General features: G+C 36.8%; 1 long non-coding RNA gene across 1 annotated transcript; it reads right to left on the reverse strand.

Annotated features, from left to right (window-relative positions):
• Positions 1–517: 517 nt before the first annotated feature.
• On the reverse strand, positions 518–4,075 carry LOC123527953 (uncharacterized). Its single transcript, XR_006681862.2, has 2 exons — positions 2,359–4,075; positions 518–1,779 (listed from the first exon to the last, which is right to left on the reverse strand). It is a non-coding gene; the product is annotated as an uncharacterized LOC123527953 (long non-coding RNA).
• Positions 4,076–20,467: the final 16,392 nt, after the last annotated feature.

Consider the following 20,467-nt stretch of genomic DNA (forward strand, 5'->3'; position numbering starts at 1 on the left):
AAAAAAAACTACATGTATTTGGTTGAATCATAACATAGCCATTTTTGGAAAGAACTGAAACTAAATATCTTAATAGTTAATATAGGTGTATTCTTTTTGTAGCAGATTTAAATAACAAGCAGTCTTCAGAAAATAATACTGGGGTAAACAGAACCTGACCAACCTCGGCACAGTACGAAAAAAGTAAAACTAGGTGAAAATTAGAAATATGCATCTTAACATGACACATAACTCAGAAAAAAGTGCTAATACAACTTTTTTTTAAAAAAAGCCTTCACTTATATATATTATATATTTATAACATCATGTTCGAGGAAACATTATTTTATCTAACTGTATTACAATTTTTACGTTTTGGAAATATTTCGATTGTTTGGAGAGTAGTCGGACACCCCGATTTCGAATTAAGTGAATCCTCCTAAATAACCGCGGGAAAACAGCATATTTGTTGTACGGAGGCTGTTGCTCTGAAAAAAAGTTAATTTATTTAGCAACTTGGTTAAATAGAAACACCATCCTTTGCAAAGAGGTTTAAGTTCTCCAGAGATGTGTGTACAAATGTTATCCCTGTATTCAGAGACACATAATAGAAACATACTCGATACATAATACTGAAACATAAGAAATACGAGTATCCATGGCATAAAAAAGAAAAAATGTTTTTTTGTTGTTTTTTTAGCTCTGTTTTTCTACGTTACTGTGGGCAGTTAACCTAACCAGTGTTCCTGGATTCTGTATTCTCAACAAATAACTTTTATCTTCACCACGTAAATCAGATGTGGAGGACGAATGAGATTAACGCAAACTTTTTATTCAAAACTAAACGTCATATTTGTCGCTCTGACGTCACTTTAACGTAAATATCGACTTCAACGTTAAAATGATCTCCACAAATTATACACCATTTCAAAGACATTTTTAATGAAATTATAATGAGAAACAAGCAAATCGATCCTTGTTGACTGAACAGAACGATTTCAGAAAACAGTCTGGCAGACATGAAATCATGGTTCATCAAAAATGGACGTCAATAGTCGTGTTTGAAGGTTTGTAGAGAAAAAAAGTTAAAGAAATGTCAAAAATGTAAAATACGCATTATATGAGGAATATGCTGAAATTTACATTAAACAAAATTTCAAAACGGAACTCAAGAACTTCAAATTAGGCTCATTCCTCCTTAACGTGACGTCATTCTAGCGTAAGCGTGTCATGCATATTAGAATAACGCATAAAGATGAAACACTCATGTTGACGACTTGGACTAGACAAATCATGACGTGATTTTAACCTTGATTAGTATTTCTAAAAACGATAAACGATTTTTGGTGTTTATTTGATCATCAGTAATTATTATCATTGCGGAAAAGTGATATCGATATCAAGCGTCCAGATTCATTTTCTTTTATTCTTTTACAAGTATAACCAATAATTAGACATTAACAGTGAACTTAGTGTTATGTCAAATGCTTGTAAATATTTTCTTAGTGTAAATGATCTGATATTATGATGTTTTTTCTTCTGATGGCGCATCCAACCTCCAAAAGCAGTTCAACGTATTTCCTTTCTGTATACCATAATCCCCAATACTGAATTTGTCGTCAAGTAGTTTCCCAAGGAAAGGTAATATTAATTTCAGCTTTACCATGTCAACAGGGATGCCCTCTTTGTGGTGAATCTTAGCTTTGAGTACAGAAATAGTTTCACATGGATCAACGAAATATGTTTTTGTTTGATCAGTGGACTGAAGTTTGACGAAGATCCAAAAGTTTCCAGAAGCTTCTGTAAAATGCAGGGAAAAAAAAGAAGCTGTAACATTTAAAAAATTGCTGCAAATGATTATGCAATGGAACAGCGTATTGTTGAAACAAAATTGCAAAGTGTTGAATAAGCCACCGAAAATTTAATCCGGAGGGCAATATTTGAAATACGCCTAGTTTATTAGTTGTTTTCACGATTTACATGAACTTGAAAACTGAAAGCAAACTGTAATATATAATAAGACACATCATCAGATAATTTGGTTGACCCTCATAGACAAATTTGTCAATATATCTCATATATATTTATTTTCCTCAAGCGGATGATATAATTTGCAACATGCAGAAAAGTACTACAAACACATTGGCAGGTTACGTAAATATATAAGCTTCTATCAGTGAGCGAGCATAATATGCAATTATTGATAGGTATTACTGTAAAGATGAAACCGGGCTTACAATAATGATATGCTGTACGTATAATGTTCGTGTTAACTTTATATAACCCGATTGTCTAAATGTGTCACGCAAGATTAACTGGTATTTTGAATTAACTGCAATAAACAACAGCACGAAACACTACAAAAAAAATAAATGATACCTTTGACAGTGTGACGAGTGTTTTGATTTTTGACACATGTCGAATTCGCGTCTTTGCAAGCAGTGGTTGTACCGGTTCTCTTCACTATTACCCTATCCGCTGTGTTAACTCGTATGCCTGAGGAAATGCCCATTTCTCGAGAAGGCACCTGTTCGAAACACCCAAAGCAATTAGATTTTGTTACGATTTCACTTAATTGCTTACCATGTTTGAATGCAATATGGTCAATTTTACTTGAAGACTTGTTTTTGCTTATGGTATCTTCGATCGGCTGCAGTTTAGATTTAACTATAACTGAATGAATGAACAATATATGATCCGGGTTATGGTCACTGTCTAATTTTTGCTTGTGCTCTTCTATTTCTGAGACAACATTCTGGCAGTCAGCTTCTATTTTTTTTAGTAAATTATCATTTTTCGAATGCAATTTGTTAACGTATGATTAGCAATCAGCTTGGGCTTTATCCAAATAACTATTGATACTTTTTCGAAATGTTTCGACATCATCAACTAGTTTTCTGCCCATCTCATTATTGTCTTTCATACACTTCTGAATGTTTATGACTATAGACTTATTGTCTGACTCTAAAGTCTCTAGCTTCTCTGTCAGATGTTTAAAGTCTTCCCCATGTTTAAAGTTCAATGAAACATCCTTTATATATTCAGGATTACATGTACTGTGTCCGTTAAATAACATACAGTCGCCACAGCCTACTTGGTCATGCTTCCGACAGTAAAAACGGACAGTTTCGAATTGGTGTTTTTCGCATTTTTCAACATCTTCCCCACTTGTGTGTGTATGTTCTGCTTCTGATAAATCGAGCAACACATGGGTTCTGCAATATTTTGCTTTTAGATGATGGTGGAAACATGTCTGGCACATATATTCCTTACACTCTCGGCATAATCCATCCGCTTTAGTCCTTGTACATGTATTTGCCTCCTGGCAAGGTTGGCAGATATCACTCATCCTCTTTCCTTCTACACTATCCATCACAATTAAGAAGTAATCTCTGTCAAACAATTGTTATTTTCAGTGTTTGTCACATGCATATAAACTGCACTACAGTCATATGATACAAACATCGTTATCTCCATTATACTATTGTAGTCGCAATTTATCCGCGAAGGTTGACCTTCAGCTGATTATAGATTATTTCATTGTAGAAATAAAGGGTGATGAGGGTATCTATATATATTTATATGGAATTAGTTGGTATAAAGTGCAGTATCAAAGTATGTATACTAACATTAGATCAGTTAAAACTTTCTAATAAACTAATTTATAATTATACAAATTTATATTTCCATTGTCTCATGCAGCTCGTGTTTTACGTATACTCTTTTTCAATAATAGGCTGTGTCTCATTATGTATTGTCATACAAAGGTCAACCAAGTGCGTCCACTTCATGTTTTGGTAACTTGATACATGTACATTTCAATTTACCGATCAATAATTACGCTTATGTGAATCATTTGCACAAAAGGTGGTTATTTGAAGTATTTCAATATGTCAAAAAGCAGACGACAGACATTTTACAAACAGAAGACTTATTTTATGTTTTCTTTCATTCCATTCAGACAAACATAAATAATTTACCATCTAACTCAAGTAACCTTTGTATAATAAACAACAAACAAAAGATAGGAGTGGTCAACAGGCAAACTAATTTAATTCAATTATTAAACATATTATTCATTCGTACACGATGGTATTGGGTGAAAAAAAAAATCCACAAAATGTGGTAAGTGTGTCCATGCTCTTATACAAATGTTCGGCGCAAGATCGATACATAAATTTGAAAACTTTAGTGGTGTTAGTGTTCTCCTTATTTAGGTCTATAAAAACAACTAAAAGTTAAATGTGAAACTTTACGCCAATTTCCGCAATTTTAAAGTTTATAGCCACATTTCTTTGAAACTATTGCAAAACAACAAAAAAAAAACAAACAAAAAAAAAAAAAACAAAAAAAAAAAACAGAAATATCAAAACTGTAAAAAACGCATTCCATGAGGAATATACTGAATTTTATAATAAACAAAATTTCGAAACGGAAATTAACAACTTCAAATTAGGCGTATTTCACCTTAACGTGCGGTGACGTCAAAGTTTTTGTTACCGAGAAAGAGCGCTACTATATTTTATCTACTGTTTTAGATTAAAGGCATATTACAATTGAAGTAACTTATAGCAAAACCGTATTTTAACACTATTCATACACTTGGGCGGTAATACGTCGTACAAATAATTTGACTCGGGCTGCGCCTTCGTAAAATTATTATGCCCGACGTATAACCACCCATCGTGCATAAATAGTGTTAAAGCGCTATTTTGCTATAAATTATTTTTTAGTATGTGATAAATAGCATATAAACACGGGCATTAACAGACTCAGTGAGAGAACTGAATTCGACTGGTGTTCAAAATTCTTAAATTGTTGAATTAACACAGATGAAAACATTCGGTAAAATTGATGTGTTTTTAAAACAAACGCTTGTCATAACATCATAATTATATTCAAAATTGTAATATTTTAACTAATGCTAAGTCATAGTTTTTGCACATTTACGGGCTTGTTTATGACATTCAAGTAATGCGTTAATACCAGTGTTGCATTTTGTCTACAAAGAAATGTTTACTACTAGTAGTAATTTAGCAATATCGAATCTATTTAATGTAAAGGTCAAACAAGTTTCTTTTAAAAAAGCTAGAAAGTGGCTCGCTTAGCTCTTGTTCTAACAGGGCAGTTATGAAGCATAGTGATATGCCAGTGAAAATTATAGGGTCTGTGATGCCTGGATAGGCCCGTGGTAGAACGTTTATTGTGGGTACACAGGTTATGTGTTCAATGCCTGAACGTGAGCATTTTACCAGAAATTCCCTTGCTTTTTTGCTAAAATAGCATTAAAAAGAAAACCTACTTCCTCTCTCTTGTACATTCATGGCGATGGATATCATATAGCGTAATATAAATTACAGCTATGGCGATGAGAAATTATGTCTTGCACATCTACAGGTTTTTGCGGGAACCTCCAGTGTAGAGAGTTGCAAAAACCGAAAAAATTTACGAGAAGAGCCGAAAAGGAAGGAAGGGAAAAAACGAAAAATTAAACAAGAAGAACCGAAAATGAACGAAGGGTACTGTATTCTGTGTTGATAACGCCTTGAAATTTTGCCTTATTACTATTTCAGATCTTGTCTACATAGTTCTGAGGCGTATATTCATTCATTTTTTCCGGAAAAGGAGCAATCTGAATCTTTCTGCATAATTTCAACAACTACAATAAGGGACAGGCAATCGATGCATTTTCTCCTTGCATAGATTGGTCCTTTGCGTGTCATTTAGCTTCTTTGTGTTCATTAATATAAGATGGTTGCGGCCTATGACTTTTTCGTAAACCAGCTTTCGATTGGTCACTTTTTGTAAGCCTGCTTTCGATTGGACACTTTTCGTAAAGGAAATGCTATTTTGTTTTCTTGGTTGCTGGCTTGCATTTGTAATGAAAGTAAAAAGCTGAGAGCCAGGTTTAGGAGATATTCTGCCTTTTAGGTAGACTTAATAGTAAAATCCTATCGTAATACTGGCTCGTCGAGACGAGCCAGCAAGATAAAGATTAGCAGGAAATCACCAATATATTTTCCAAACATTTACAGTAAAGTCGGAAACGTCTACACACACCAATGTCTATTAACCTATAAAATAAGATGATTTTTATTTAAAATCGGATTTAACAAAGTAAAATAAGTATAATATATAATCAACATAACAATGATATGCTCTTACTGTTTTATTTCTAACTTTTCCGTTTTCTTGTTATCACAAAAGTGTCACTCTAGTTGACAGTATTAGCACTTCTTTAAATATAAGTTCTATATTAAATTCCTGTCTGAAAATTGTCGACATGTTACATTTTCAGGCACTCAGGGGTGGGGTGGGGTGGGGGGGGGGCATATATACTTGACGCTATTAAAACGGTAGTTTTAGCATGCTTTAGTTGTGTGATTTTAGAGTTACTGTTGATTTCGCGTGCATAACGCAACTTTTTTCTTGGAAGCTTTTCATGAACTGTTTGTAGAACATGCTGCCCTCCCCATCCGGCTTTGTAGCGTTTTAATTTTGCGTATCTGTTCGTATGTATGTATTTAGGCAATAAGATATTCTTAAAGCAGGAAGGTTCTATGTCATTGATCTTCGTCATAAATATTACAGGACATTCAGTGGACCTGTAAGACTGGCATCTGTCGTTAGAGTCTTTAAATGTAAAGAACTCGGCCAAAAATTCTGTCCTCTTTGATAGCACTTTCTTAAACATTTTACAATATCTTTTACCTCTGACTCTAACGTTGAGATAAGCCACAGTAAAACGTGGGCCACACAAAGAGGAAAAGAGGATTTTGAGATGGGCCTGTTGACATATAGGAAATGTTCAATCTGAGTTAATCTAATGACCTTCTCATTAGGCCAGTTTCACGCTTTAAATACTGCATATATTATAATTTCATCTTACGTAGCGTACATTACCTGCGTTTTTAATAGCTTAACCCTTACCCCGCTAAATTTCTAAAATGGACTGGTCCATCATTTAATTTGGGCAATACCATTCATTATTCGAATGGGTGTTCACTGAATATTTACTGACTGAATAGCGAACAGTGCAGACCATGATCAGACTGCACGGATGTGCAGGCTGATCTTTGTCTGCACTGGTCGCAAAGACAGAATCACTTGCCGCCAGCAGGCTGAAGGTTAAACTATATTTTGACGCTTTAATCGCGTTATCACAATGCATCAATAGATAAAATAAAGTCACAATTTAGATTACGAGATTAAGGTCATTATGATAAGTTAAACTTACCGTATATGTATTGTCAATGTGTTTCTGAAAATATGCGTTTGTTCTCACGAAATGAAAATAGGAAAAATGGCAAAAATGTATACTTTATACTAATTATATGCAAACATTATATGACATTTTCATAAACATAATTACACAACATGATGCCTGACTAAAAGCAGGAGGATGACCGCCATGTTTCTTGGTGACCACAATTCGTCTGGAAAAAAAAATAGAAGTTAAAGATTTCGATAATTACAAATACTGGTGTGCAAATATTCTATCTGACAGATGAAGTATCTTTTAAACAACACTTATCCCCGAAAGAACATGTAATTCGAAACAGTAGGTAGAAATCTAAACTGGTAACACCGTTGCAAATAGATAAATGGACCTAGTATGATTTCGTGATTTGTGTAATCTTTTGTTTTATTAGATACTTGATACAATGAATTGTTTAAACAATATAATTAAGCTACCTACATTTAAGCTACACTAACTGGATAATCTATCAAGTAAAGACACACTGAAGCTCTTTGTTAAGACACTGGTATGTTCCTTACACGCTGCACATCAAAAAACTAGGGAAAGCTTCTGAAATTTGAATATATTCGGTGTCTTGAATTATCCCCCAAATGCCTAAAATGACTAACATTCTTCCGTTGTAGTTACCCTTATTGTCAATCGGTGACAACAACTCTTAATAAACTTATCTTTTATTGCTCACAAACTCTATAAATTCATTGTATCCTCGAGATCCAGTTGACTTTCAGAGAGAGAAAATATAGCTTTTCTGCTGATAGTCAGTTAAAAAGACTTAGATAAAATATAACAAGAGGAATTTGAGTATATTTGAAAATGCTGAACGAGTGCGGTTTCATCAGCACTCCTAGACTTCTGTGCAGATGATATAATCCATAAAATACAAGAGATCACAGAGTGCAAGAGATCACAGAGTTATCTTGGCGCCAGACATTGAGCCATTTTTGAATGTTCCAAATTTCAAGACTAGCACAAGGTCAAAATCAAGGTCAAAGTTCATCTCGGTACACAAAACTGTGCATGTGGTCCAAATTTGAAAGCTGTAGCTTGAGAAATGTGAAAGTAGGTCACTAGATCAATTTCAAGGTCAAAGCTCATTTTGGTACACAAAACAATGCATGTTCTTCAAATTTGAAGGCTGTAGCTTGAGAAATGTGATTGTAGGTACTAGGTAAAAATCAAGGTCAAATTCCATTTAAGAACACAAAACTATGCATGTGGTCCAAATTTGAAGAGTGTAGCTGGAGAAATGTGAAAGTAGATCACTAGGTCAATGTCAAAGTCAAATTTTGTTTCGGTACACAAACCTATGCTTGTGGTCCAAATTTGAAAGCTGTAGCTACAGAAATGTGAAGGTAGGTTACACTTTAGGTCAAGATCAAGGTCAAAATTTTCACTTCGGAACACAAAACTATGCATGTGATCCAAATGTGAAGCCTGTACCTTCAAAAATATGAAAGTAGGTCACTAGGTCAATGTCAAGTCAAACTTTATTTCGATACACAGACCTATGCATGTAGTCCTAATTTGAAGACTGTAGCTACAGAAATGTGAAAGTATGTCACTAGGTCAAGATCAAGGTTAAGTCATATCAAGGTTCATCTAGCCACTCAAAACTATACATGTGGTCCAAATTTGAATGTTGTAGGATGGACAAGAATTTTTTTAGGGTTGTTCCCTATATAAGTCTACATACACCATGTGACCTTCGGGGCGGGGCCATAGTTGACCCTAGGAGATAAGTTGAACAAACTTGGTAGAGAACCACTAGATGATGCTACATTATAAATACCAAAGCCCTTGGCTTTGTGGTTTTGGACAAGAAGATTTTCAAAGTTCTTCCCTATTATAAGTCTATGTAAACCATGTGACACCCAGGGCGGGGCCATATTTTACCATAGGGGAATAATATGTACACTCTTAGTAGAGGACCGTTAGATGATGTAACATACAAAATATCAAAGCCCTAGGCCCTGTGGTTTTGAACAAGAAGATTTTCAAAGTTTTGCCCTTTGTAAGTTTATATAAACCATGTGACCCACGGTGCGGGGCCATATTTGACCCAAGGGAAATAGTTTGAAAAATCTTGATAAAGGACCAGTAGATGATGTGGTTTTGGACAAGAAGATTTTCAAATTATTTCCTTATATAAATCTATGTAAATTATAAAAGTAAAAAAGGGCCATAACTTACTCAAAAATCGTTGAGCCAGTCTGATTTTCAGGGGTGGGGATGGGGGAAGAACTAGGGTACCATTACATCATTCTGACAAAGTTTGGTCAAAATCCCCCCACCTCCCCAATACTTCCTGGGGAAATGCGATAACGGGAAATTGTTAACTGAAGGACGAAAGGACGACGGACCACAGACGCAGAGTGATTCGAATAGCCCGCCATCTGATGATAGTGGGCTAATAAGAGGTCTCAAATTTAGGCTATCAAAAATGTATGCTCGCCAGTCCCCCCATGAATCCGCTAGTGCATACTAGTATCTGCTGACCGAAGAAACCGAGTAATTCTCTGGACAAAAGGTGTTATGGACGCACGCACACTTCGCCTTCCGGCGGGCGGGAGAGTGGGGGTGGGGGGGGGGGGGGTGGGGGGGGGCAGACCCTTTGATAGCCATTTTTTGGCGATTCAGATTATTTGTGTAATCTTGGTAGAGAGTACATGTACACAAGAAATGTCTGTGCGAAATTATATTGATATAAAGCAATCAGATTTTGAATCAATTCAAAATGTATACATTTGTGAATGGAACAGTAACCATGCCCTGTGTCAGCCTTGTTTTGTATGAATCGGAATATTTTGAACTATCCATCAACATGAAACTTTTGTGTAAACTCAGTTCGAAATCAGGCGTGTAGTCTCTGACAGAAAATGCCGTTTCAAACATAAACATGCAGTTAACGATGTCCATGATTTTTTGATAAATTTGAATGATTTAAACAGTAGAAGGTCACAAAATTAACACTTCTGTCAAATTATTTGTTTTATTGGAGATGTTGTTTGAAGATTTTTTGTTTACTCTTCTAGTCCAATGTGCAGTGTAGCAGAACTGTTTGAACGCTTTTGTATGGTGGCTGATTTCTGCCAGTGTCGTTCTGTCGTTTTGGCGCCCCCGCCATAACGAAAGAACGACGTTTTCCTCTTTTGGCGTTGTCTCGTTCTGTCGTTCTGGCGCCCCCGCCATAACGAAAGAACGACGTTTTCCTCTTTTGGCGTTGTTTCGTTCCCTCGTTCTGGCGCCCCCGCCAAAGCGATATAACGAAGAATACAACGCGGCCGAACGAAAGAACGACACTTATAAACGGCGCCCTAAACAACGTCGTCTTGGCGTTCTTTCGTTCTGGCGCCCCCGCCACAACGACGGAACGAAACAACGCCAAATGTGAAAATATCGTTCTGGCGTCATGGCGCGTTCCGGTACAGCATGCGCAGTGTTGTCATACATTTTTACTGTTTCATAAATAGATAGATACACTTTTTCATGGAATCCATACAAGTTTGGAAACGGCACCTATCTTCCGTTTTTCACACTTCATTTCATTCATATCACCCGGTTTTGTTTCAAGCTTAAGCTGAAAATAACAGCGACTTAGCATATATATCCAGCTATAATACTCATGTTATTCAAATTTGGAAAACATTATAGTGCATATTTTCTGACCTGGCAGAGATATTTATAGAAAGGTCATCAATGGGCCATTCTATCATTTAGTTTAGGGTAATCGGTTACATCATTAGATTTGGTTTCATTCCGTACGAATAAACCCGATATGCATCAAGTTACCTATTGATTTTAATAGTAAAGCCTGTACTAAAAATATCTCGGCCAGGTCAGAAAATATGCACTATAACATACTGAAAAAAACGGTGGAAGTTTTTATCTAGTGTTGAATATGAATACGGTTAAATACCTAAAACATCTTAGCCATATTTTTACTCTAAACACAAGTAAATATTTGTTTTATTTAATGCATTCATTCTAGCTTTGATGGAAAAGAATAATATCAGAAAACATGCGGTCATATCTACGGTGGCACAGAGGTGACATCCGCAACACTGTATTTAAATTGTGGCCACAACTTAGTAAATCGTGGCCACAATTTAGTAACTTGTGGCCACAATTTGATAAGTTGTGGCCGCAATATAATAACTCGTGACCACGACTTATATCAGCCAATCGAAACTATAAATAGATGGATAGACGGACGGACAGATGAATAGATTGGATGATACCTACGTACCTACCTACTTATTTATTTGTCAGCACTTCCGGCCGTCTATCTATCTTCCATTCCTGTCTTACCCTTTGCAGTGACGTAGACATTGTATGCGTCCATTTCGTATGGTTGCTGATTTCTGCCATTTTGCGTTATCTCCCTGCGACCCTTTTTGAGCGAAAACACGAGATTTAACAATTTAAATGCGGGGACGCAGGCTGAAAACTCTATTGAGTGGGGAAGCGGAGCGAAAGCACGATAATTACCGGGGTCACGGGGTGAGAATTAGTAGCTGGTATGTCAGGGGTGGGGAGCGAAAACACGATAATTAGCGCTGCTTAAACATAGTATTTCCGAACCGCGCCCCGACATCCAGTTACCAAATTTCACCCCGCGATCTTGTTAAACATCATGTTTCCGCTCCTTGCCCCCACTAAATAGGGAGTTATCACCCTCAACACCCACCATTTTAACTTATAAATTTCACTGTTTTCGCTGTGCGCGGTCACCAGGCGAAAACTCGTTATTAAACGTTTAAGCAGTGCTAATTATCGTATTTTTGCACCGCGCCCCAGACATACCAGTTACTAAATCGCCCTTATGAGGTTTCGGCCTGCGTTCTCGACATTTTAACTTGCTAATTCTCGTGTTTTCGCTCGACGGGCCCGCAGGCTGAAAATATAATTTAATTGGGCTAAAACGCAAATTGGCAGAATTTAGCATCCTTACAAAATGGACGTGAATAAAAGTGTTTACGTCCCTGCAACGGGTTAGACAGGAATGGAAGATGGACTGACGGACAGAAAGACAAAAAAATAGGTAGATACCATCCAATCCATCCGTCCGTCAATCAATCCGCCCATCGGTCCGTCCCTCCGTCGATCCATCCATATATTTACCTTTTATTCCTGTTTAACATTTGCTGGTACGTAGACACTTTTGTGCGCTCCTATTTTGCACTCCTATACAGCAGCGAAGAAAAAACATTCGTTTCAATTGGCTAATTCTGTCATTCCGCGTTTTAGCCCTATTAAATTATATTTTCGTCTCGCGGCCACGTCGAGAGAAAACACGAGAATAAACAAGTTCAAATGTCGAGAAAGCAGGTCGAAACCCCGCCAGGCAGATTTAGTAACTGGTATGTCTGAGGCGCGGGGCGAAAACACGATAATTAGCGCTGCTTAAACTTTTAATAGCAATTTATCGCCTGGTGACCCCGCCGGGCGAAAACACTTGAAATTTACAACTAATAATGGCAGGGGTTCGGGGTGATAACTCGCTATATAGCGGGGGCAAGGAGCGGAAACATGATAATTATCAAGATCGCGGGGTGAGATTTAGTAACTGGAATGTCGGGGCGCGGTTCGAGAACATTACGTTTAAGCAGCGCTAATCATCATGTTTTCGCTCCCCATCCCCGACATACCAGTTACTTATTCTCACCCAGCGACCCCTGTAATTATCGTGTTTTCTCTCCGCGTCCCTGCTAAAATAGAGTTTTCAACCTGCGTCCCCGCATTTTAACTTGTTAAATCTCGTGTTTTTGCTAGACAGGGTTGCGGGGAGATAACGCAAAATGGCAGAAATCAGAAACCATACGAAATGAACGCACAAAAATGTCTACGTCACTGCAAAGTGTGATACAGGAAGGGAAGATAGACGGACGGAAGTACAAACAAATGAATTAGTAGGTAGGTACATAGGTACCATCCAATCTATTCATCCGTCTGTCCGTCTGTCCATCTTTTTATCGTTTCGATTTGCTAATAAGTCGTGGTCATTAAGTTGTGGCCACAATTTAATAAGTTGAGGCCACGATTTACTAAGCTGTGGCCACAAGTTACTAAATTGTGGCCACGATTTACTAAGTTGAGGCCACGATTTACTAACTTGTGGCCACAATTTACTAAGTTGAGGCCACGATTTACTAAGTTGTGGCCACAATTTACTAACTGTGCCACCGTTTCTGTGCCACCGTACATATCCACTCCCTTTGTGAACTACATGTTTAAATATGACGAAAAACTGGGTCATCAATTAGCAGCAAACAAAATGAACCTTAAGATACAATTTTCAAAATGACATTAAATTATATACATATCATAAACATGGTGAAATCGGCTAAGACCACAACACTGCGCATGCTCTACCGAAACGCGACAGAACGCTAGAACGATATTTTCACATTTGGCGTTGTTTCGTTCCGTCGTTGTGGCGGGGGCGCCAGAACGAAAGAACGCCAAGATGACGTTGTTTAGGGCGCCCTTTATAAGTGTCGTTCTTTCGTTCTGTCGCGTTGCATTCTTCGTTATATCGTTTTGGCGGGGGCGCCAGAACGAGGGAACGAAACAACGCCAAAAGAAGAAAACGCCGTTCTTTCGTTATGGCGGGGGCGCCAGAACGACAGAACGAGACAACGCCAAAAGAGGAAATCGTCGTTCTTTCGTTATGGCGGGGGCGCCAGAACGACAGAACGACACTGGTAGAAATCAGCCACCATACCTTTGGCAGGGGACATCAAAGTAACATCTTTGCATAGTTTCATCAACCTATATTGCTAGGTATAATTATTTGATAGTAATACTTATCGAACAATAAATACTTTGCCGTCCTTCGAGTACGTTCTATGTTATAATGTTTTGCAGATGCAAACATTTACCACAATATTTTTTAAAGATCTTACTTCTTATTGTTAAAAGTAATTTATTTCAAATTTAGGAAACGGCGGAAATTCGTCTGTCCATATAAGTTGTCCATTTTGATAGGTTTAAAGTTAACACTGGTCGACATTCAATTTTAAAAGAAGCAGGAAGTTTAGTTTACAATGATATAGTTTTACCCTTTTCTTTTGTTTTTTTTTAAAACAAAAACAATATATCGCTTTTAGATGGCATCTGACATCTTCATCAGCCGGAAGAAATTTTGAAAATATTTCAAGTTTTAGCTTCAGTTTGTTTTTTATGTATATACATAAATATCTTATATTGAGGAAAACATCCTGTCTGGCCTTTGAGAGAGAGGTATATTTTAAGATATTGAAAGAAAACTATTGTGATAAATGTTTTTTAAAGATATTAAAATAAGTGAGGGGAATAAAATGGACATTACAATGATAATTTCTTTCCGTGAGGTATTCATTCATTAAATATTTCAGAGTTGTATTAAAACTTATTGATTGATAGAAAGTCAATCAAATGCAGATGTATGAGAAAATTATAAAATAAAAAATCGCAATTGTAATCTTTCATTTGATTTCATTTAACAGGTAGAAAAACGCTTGAAAAATGAAATACTGCTTTTACATAACCGTCTATCTGATACTGGTCAACGCTGAATCCACTTTTGGTAAGTAAAAATCTGAACGAACATAAGACTTGACAAGGTTGCACTATCAGTCATAAAATAGTTCGTTAATTCTGTTTCATCACACATTATTCTGTAACTACAATTATGTTGTGTTTCTTTTTAACTTTTACTCTCCTATGCATTTTGAGGTTTCAAGATTTTAGAAATGCGTTTTTATATGTTACTACTAACAAAGTGTTGCGAAGAAAAATACTGTTATTTCTTTTTGCTGCATCCTTAACCCCAAAGGACCGTATAAATTACTATGTAAGCGCCGTAGAAGTAATACTGATAGTATGCAGCAAATAGGTGGCCCGGTGTAATAAGAGGTGTAATAATATCTAGTATCGATGAACACGTTGTTCTAAAATGAATACCGCCCGCCCGCATAGCTCAATAGCGTCGGTCTACGGACCGCAGAGTGGTGAGTTCGATCCTCGGAAGGGCCGTATGTTCTCCATGACGATTTGATAAAAGACATTGTGTCTGAAATCATTCGTCCTCCGCCTCTGATTCATGTGGGAATGTACACGCTGAAATGAATACTATTAACACAGTTTCCATTTTATCATATCATTTATGTGTCCTATAGCTGCACAGAGGCATAAAACAGCATGGAAGCCTATAACTTCATCGTGTCTTTATCTGCATCGTGTCTTATAACTGCCAATATACCTATAACTTCATCGTGTCTTATAACTTCAAAGATACCTATAACTTCATCGTGTCTTATAACGGCTAAGATGCCTTTAACTTCATCGTGTCTTATAACGGCCAAGATGCCTTTAACTTCATCGTGTCTTATAACGGCTAAGATGCCTTTAACTTCATCGTGTCTTATAACTTCCAAGATACCTTAACTTCATCGTGTCTTATAACTGCCAAGATGCCAATAACTTCATCCTGTCTTTTAACTTCTAAGATACTTATAACTTCATCGTGTCTTATAACTGCCAAGATGCCAATAACTTCATCGTGTCTTATAACTTCAAAGATACCTTTAACTTCATCGTGTCTTATAACTGCATAGAGGCCTATAAAACTCATCAAATATCTGCTTTGAATCTATATCAAACCAAGAGCGGCATTTAATATAGCTACGAATTTCAGTCTTTTCCTCCATTTTACAGTGTTACAAGTAAATTGGTAAATTGGTCAGTGCAATTTGAAAAGCAATTTGCACGAAATAAACGGATATCGTTAGCTATTGGACACACACCATACATTCTTTTTAAAGAACAGCTGGGATAAAACTAAGGAAGCCCATTAGTGACAGAACTTTTTGCAAGACCCTCGTATAACTGCATAGCTGCATATATTTGAATTATATTTATTTACTTCTTTAAAACGATTCTCTACTTTTTCCAGATACAATGAAAGGAATTATCATTTATTACATCTTACACTCAAAAAATATATGATATTAATCTATTAAAAAGGTTATTTGCTAAATAAAAAAAATCAGCAGTGTGTAAATGACGTCATAAACACACTTAAATGGCTGCCACCATGATCAGCCATTTTCTTAAATTTCAAACTGACATAATTATCTTTTTCAATAGTAGCCCGAATTTAAAAATTCCTTCAGCGTTATGAAAGGCTTGAGATTAGGTTTCATATGAAATTACTTATTATGAGGCTTTCGATCCTTGCCTTTTAATGGGATTTAAAGCATTTTGAAACGACCTTCCACATATGAAAAAGGCTAAATAAATGCAATAAGTATGCCTATACTTAAGAATTCTCTTCTTTATCAACAGCCGCATGTAGTACAAGTTACGACCCTAGATTTGCAATTTGCTGCAATGGAGTCATTCGCTCTAGAGGATTCCGCACGTCGTGTTGTGGGACTCAAGCATACGAAACCAATACGAATATTTGCTGCAATGGAGTCATCCGCTCTAGAGGATTCCGCACGTCGTGTTGTGGGACTCAAGCATACGAAACCAATACGAATATTTGCTGCAATGGAGTTATCCGCTCCAGAGGATTCCGCACGTCGTGTTGTGGGACTCAAGCATACGAAACCAATACGAATATTTGCTGCAATGGAGTCATCCGCTCTAGAGGATTCCGCACGTCGTGTTGTGGGACTCAAGCATACGAAACCAATACGAATATTTGCTGCAATGGAGTCGTCCGCTCTAGAGGATTCCGCACGTCGTGTTGTGGGACTCAAGCATACGAAACCAATACGAATATTTGCTGCAATGGAGTCGTCCGCTCTAGAGGATTCCGCACGTCGTCTTGTGGGACTCAAGCATACGAAACCAATACGAATATTTGCTGCAATGGAGTCATCCGCTCTAGAGGATTCCGCACGTCGTGTTGTGGGACTCAAGCATACGTAACCAATACGAATATTTGCTGCAATGGAGTCATCCGCTCTAGAGGATTCCGCACGTCGTGTTGTGGGACTCAAGCATATGATACAACTTTCTACAGTTGCTGTAATGGGTTTCTCTGCTCTTAGATTTCATATTTACCACATCGATAATACTGATTGAACTTTATGACACATGAAAATCATTTTGCAATTAAATATAAAGATAACGTCTACATTTTGAATTCGTTTTATTTTGTTTTATTTGAACAGTGTAATAAATAATGTAAATAAACCTGAATATTCACATTCACAATTTATCGTATAAGAAGAAAGAGGAAAAGTGTTTATTTTCATGGAAACAACATTGGTGCAATGCTATCAATGAGATCCTTTCTTCGATATTGCTCGCGCTATCTGACGTCAGTCGCAAAATAAGGTCATTTGAATAAAATCGTTCAAAGCCGGTGTAACATTAAATATTGACCCCGTTGGAAATTGACCCCGTTGATCAATATTTAATGTTGAAATGTTGACGGATTCAATTCTAAACGTTGAAAAGGGACCTTTTGATCAAATTTTAATGTTGAAATATTGACGGGGTGAATACTCAACGTTGAAAAAGGACCCATGTGGTCTATTTTCAAAGGGGGTCATACTTAATGTTACACCGGCAATCAAAGTTTAAAGAATATAACATTGAATTACATGATTGGCGTTCAAGATAAAAATTCAATCGATACGAGTAAATGATTTTGATTTGATTGAATGGTATTTAAAACTAAAACAAGATTTAGCTTACCAAAAGGTTCCTTCTAGCGTATATTAAATATTCTTTTTAAGCGGGATCTTTAATGAAACAATTATGTGCTATGTGTTTTACTAGTTTACGTACATTCTTATCTATTTTAATAAGCATACTTAAAAGTTATTTCACACAAACATTTATTTAACTTAAAATAATATACAAAAACCTTTAGATGAGCGATTCTACCTGATTATTATCAGCGGACAATAACCATGACTCTATCAAAATTTTGGGAACCATTGTTGACAGCTGTAGAATTTGGTCGTAAGTTTGCTTACTTCTAATTAGCAATACTATAGCAAAAGAGTTCTGCCAAATGCCAGAATGGATACCAAAAACTCTAGGAGAAAAAGAGTTTTTATATAAGTCGGCACCAACAAACTAATGGTTTTGTAAAAAGTGCGCACAAAAAGTTCACAGCTTGAAAATTACAAAGCAATTAATCAAAAGGCATGAAATCACAAACTTCGAAATAATTTATAGCACAGTAAAGTAAAGAAATGCATTATACAGTTCTTGACAAAAACAAGGAAAGTAATTGAAATGTTGTAATCCGGTGACGGTACGTATCGGGCAATAGCATTCACAGTCTTACGTTATTATGCCCCCCCCCCCCCCTTCGAAGAACGAGGGATATATTGTTTTGCAGATGTCGGTCGGTCGGTCGGTCGGAATGTAGACAGTATGTTTCCGGATGATAACTCAAGAACGCTTGGGCCTAGGATCATGAAAGTTGATAGGGAGGTTGGTCATCACCAGAAGATGACCCCTATTGATTTTGAGGTCTGTATAACAAAGGTCAAGGTCACAGTGACTCTGAATAGTAAAACGGTTTCCGGATGATAACTCAAGAACACTTGGGCCTAGGATCATGAAAGTTGATAGGGAGGTTGGTAATGACCAGCAGATGACCCCTATTGATTTTGAGGTCAGTATATTAAAGGTCAAAGTCAAAGTGATCCTGAACAGTAAAACGGTTTCCGGATGATACATCAAGAATGCTTAGGCCTAGGGTCACGAAAGTTGAAAGGGAGGTTGGTCATGACCAGCAGATGACCCCTATTGATTTTGAGGTCAGTATGTCAAAGGTCGCAGTGACCAGGAACAGTAAAATGGTTTCAAGGCAATAACGCAAGAACGCTTGGGCCTAATGTCAGGAAATTTGATAGTTAAGTTGGCCATGACCAGCAGATGACCCCTATTGATTTTGAGGTCATTAGGTTAAAGGTCAAGGTCGCATTGGCTAGGAACAGTTAAACGGTTTCTGATATTCTTATCCAAAACCATAGGGTATAGGGCTTTGGTATTTGGTATGTAGCAAAATCTAGTGATCCTCTATCAAGATTGTTCAGAATATTTCCCTGGGGTCAAATATGGCCCCAAGCCGGGGGTCACATGGTTTATATAGACTTATATAGGAAAAAAAAACTTTGAAAAACCTCTTGTCCAAAATCACAGGACCTAGGGCTTTGATATTTTGTATATGACATAATCTAGAGGTCCTCTACTAAGGTTGTTCAATTTTTTCCCCTAGGGTCAAATATGGCTCCACCCTGGGGGTCACATGGTTTACATAGACTTATATAGGGAAAAACTTTGAAAATCTTCTTGTCCAAACCACGAAGACTATGGCTTTGATAGTTTGTAATGTAGCATCATTTAGTGGTTCTCTACCAAGTTTGTTCAAATTATCCCTCTAGGGTCAAATATGGCCCCGTCCCAGTGGTCATATGGTTCATATAGACTTATATAGGGAAAAACCTAGAATCTTCATGTCCATAACTTACATCATTCAAATTTGGACCACATGTATAGTTTTGAGTGGCAAGATGAACCTTGACATGAGTTGACCTTGATCTTGACCTAGTGACCTACTTTCACATTTCTGTAGCTACAGCCTTCAAATTTGGACCACATGCACAGGTTTGTGTACCGAAAAAAAACTTTGACCTTGTTATTTACTTACTTTCACATTTTTGAAAGTACATGCTTCAAATTTGGATCACATGCATAGTTTTTTGTTTCAAAATAAAATTTGATCTTGTTTTTGACCTAGTTACCTACTTTCACATTTCTCAAGCTACAGCCTTCAAATTTGAACCACAGGCATAGTTTTGTGTACTGAAATGAACTTTGATCTTGAGATTGACCTAGTGACCTACTTCCACATTTCTGAAGGTACAGGCTTCAAATTTGGACCACTTGCATAGTTTTGTGTTCCGAAATAGAATTTGACCTTGACTTTGACATAGTGACCTACTTTCACATTTCTCAAGCTGCAGCCTTCAAATTTGGACCGCGTGCATATTTTTGTGTTCTGTATTGAAATTTGACATTGATCATTACCTATTACCTACTTTCTCATATCTCAAGCTACAGCCTCCAGATTTGAAGCACATGCATAGTTCTGTCTACCGAAATGAACTTTGACCTTGAAATTGATCTAGTGACCTGCTTTCACATTTTTCAAGCCACAGCTTTCAAATTTGGGCCACATACATATTGTTTTGTACCGAAATGAAATTTGAC

Source organism: Mercenaria mercenaria, chromosome 14, assembly GCF_021730395.1.
Source record: "Mercenaria mercenaria strain notata chromosome 14, MADL_Memer_1, whole genome shotgun sequence".
NCBI classification, from domain to species: Eukaryota; Metazoa; Mollusca; class Bivalvia; order Venerida; family Veneridae; genus Mercenaria; species Mercenaria mercenaria.